The sequence below is a fragment of the Cupressus sempervirens genome, chromosome 2 (genome assembly GCF_028749045.1).
Source record: "Cupressus sempervirens isolate cs-2001-9-10 chromosome 2, ASM2874904v1, whole genome shotgun sequence".
Taxonomy (NCBI): Eukaryota; Viridiplantae; Streptophyta; class Pinopsida; order Cupressales; family Cupressaceae; genus Cupressus; species Cupressus sempervirens.
This window is the reverse complement of record NC_143119.1, coordinates 561,302,412-561,305,611: the sequence shown is the minus strand read 5'-3', so window position 1 is coordinate 561,305,611 and position 3,200 is coordinate 561,302,412.

Below are 3,200 nucleotides of genomic sequence, written 5' to 3'. Positions count from 1 at the left end.
TAAAGAGTCGACTTGGTGGGGTGACTTGATGAACGCACTTGAAGGGTCGACTTGGTGGGGTGACTCTATGAACGGACCTAAAGAGTTGACTTGGTGGGGTGACTCGATGAAAGGACTTAAAGAGTCGACTTGGTGAGAGTACTTGGTGGCTCGACTTTATGAGCAGACTTAAAGAGTCCACTTGGTGAGAGTGGGCCTAACGGGGCGATGTGGTGAGTGGGCCTAACGGGGCGAGTTGGTGGGGCGACTTGGCGAGTGGTATTAGAGAGCCGACGTGGTGAGGCGACTCGGCGAGTTGGTTCGTTGAGATGACATGGTGAGCTGACTTGGCGAGTCGACCCGACGAGCGAACTTAAAGAGTCGACTTGGCAACGTACTCGAGCCGACTTGGTGAGGCGACCCGGCGAGCGGGCTCAAAGAGTCAACATGGTGAGGCGACTCATTGAGTCAACATGGTGAGGCGACTCATGGTGAGGAGCTATCCTTGAGGCGACTTGGTGGGCCTACTTGATTAGTCGACTTGGTGAGCCGACCTGACGAGCTTACACGGTGAGCGGGCTTAAAGAGGCGACGACTTGGTGGGGTAACTCGGCAAGCCAACTTATCGAGGTGAGATGGTGAGTCGACTTGGTGAGCTGACTTGGTGAGCGCACTTAAAGAGTCAACTTCGTGAGGTGACTCGGCGAGTTAGCCCGCTGATGCGACTTGGGCAGGCCGACCTGGCGAACGAACTTAAAGAGGCAACTTGGGCGGGCTAACCTGGCGAGCGAACTTAAAGAGTTGACTTGGCAACGTACTTGAACAACCGACTTGGTGAGCTGACATGGTGAGTGGGCTTAGAGAAGCAACTCGGCGGGGCGACATGATGAACGGACTTAAAGGGTCGACTTGATGAACGAACCTAAAGAGTTGACTTGTTGAGAGTACTTGGCGGGGTGAACTGATGAATGGACTTAAAGAGTTGACTTGGTGGGAGTACTTGGTGGGCCGACTTGATGAACGGACTTACAGAGTCAACTTAGTGAGAGTAGTTGTTCTGGTGACTTGATGAACAGACTTAAAGAGTCAGCTTGGCGGGGTGACTTGATGAAAGGACTTAAACAGTCGACTTGGTCGGGTGACTCGATGAACGAACTTAGAGGGTCGACTTTGCGGGGTGACTTGATGAACGAACCTAAAGAGTTGACTTGGTGTGAGTACTTGGTTGGGTGACTCGATGAAAGGACTTAAAGAGTCGACTTGGTGAGAGTACTTGGTGGCTCGACTTTATGAGAAGACTTAAAGAGTCCACTTGGTGAGAGTGGGCCTAACGGGGCGATGTGGTGAGTGGGCCTAACGGGGCGAGTTGGTGGGGTGACTTGGCGAGTGGTATTAGAGAGCCGACGTGGTGAGGTGACTCGGCGAGTTGGTTCGTTGAGATGACATGGTGAGCTGACTTGGCGAGTCGACCTGGTGAGCGAACTTAAAGAGTCGACTTGGCAATGTACTCGAGTCGACTTGGTGAGGCGACCCGGCGAGCGGGCTCAAAGAGTCAACATGGTGAGGCGACTCATTGAGTCAACATGGTGAGGCGACTCATGGTGAGGAGCTATCCTTGAGGTGACTTGGTGGGCCTACTTGATTAGTCGACTTGGTGAGCCGACCTGACGAGCTGACATAGTGAGCGGGCTTAAAGAGGCGACGACTTGGTGGGGTAACTCGGCAAGCCAACTTATCGAGGCGAGATGGTGAGTCGACTTGGTGAGCTGACTTGGTGAGCGCACTTAAAGAGTCAACTTTGTGAGGTGACTCGGCGAGTTAGCCTACTGATGCGACTTGGGCGGGCCGACCTGGCGAACGAACTTAAAGAGGCGACTTGGGTGGGCTGACCTGGTGAGCGAACTTAAAGAGTTGACTTGGCAACGTACTTGAACAATCGACTTGGTGAGCTGACATGGTGAGTGGGCTTAGAGAAGCAACTCGGCGGGGCGACTTGGCGAGCACACCTGCTGGGGAAAGGTGGTAAAACGACTAGGTGATTTGACTTGGTGAGCTGACTTGGTGAGCGAACTTAAGGGGTCGACTTGGTGAGGCAACCTGAATAGTCGACTCGGTGAGGTGACTTGGGGAGTCGACATGGTGAGCGGTCTTAAAGAAGAGGCGACCTGGTGGGGCAACCTGGTGAGGCGAGACGGTAAGTCATCTTGGTGAGCCGGCTTGACGAGCTGTGAGTGGACTTAAAGAGTCAATTCTTGATTTGGCAAAGACCACATGGTTAGATGACTTGGTGAGCCGACCTGGCTAGCAAAATTGGCAAGCAAACTTATAGAATCGACTTGCTGTCCCCAGCCAGGATTGCACGCCTGGGTCGACCCAACTTGGGTCACCCGACTAGGTCAACCCATCTCCGTCGCCCCACCCTCGGGTGACCCGACTGGGTCGCCAGAGTGGGTCAACGAGGGGAAAAAAAAAAAAAACAAAAAAAATCATGAGAGGCCCTGTACAGCGAAAAGCGCTAAATTTTGGGCATTACAAAAAAAAAAAAAAAACAAGTTACCCGCTTTTGGATCACGCACAAGTTTCAGTTCACGTATTGCCGAGCCGACTCGAGGCGTTACGCCTAGCTAGCCGAATTCGAGGTAGGGTGGCCGAAACGATCCGATTTGAGAATTTTCTTTATAAAAAGAGATCATGATAGGCCTCGTAAGGCAAAAAAGAATGAAATTTTGGGAGTTAAAAAAAAAAACGTTACCCAGTTTTGGATCGCGCACAGGGCTCGGGTCACGTAGCATCGAGGTGCCCTGGGTGACATGATTCGAGCGAAAAGTCGACGGTGGCATGAGTCGTGCAAAAACATTGGAGGCCATTAAGGCTCGAGGCGCTTCGAGTCGAGGTTGCCGAGGCGGGTCGGGTTGAAAACTTTGGGCGTTAACCAAAAAGAAAAATTTAACCGCTTTTGGATCATGTACACGGCTCGGGGCACTTAGAATCAAGTCGAGCATGGTGACATGAGTCGTGCGAAAAATTTGGAGACGACTCGAGTCGGGGCATTCGACTCTATTCGAGTTCAAAACTTTGGGACTTGATAAAAAAAAGAAAAAAGAAAAAGTTACCCGGTTTTGGATCACGTAAGTGACTCGGGCCACTCAGAATCAAGGCGAGTGCGATTACATGAGTCGAGGGAAAAAAAAATGGAGGCGGTTAAGGCTCGAGGCAATTTG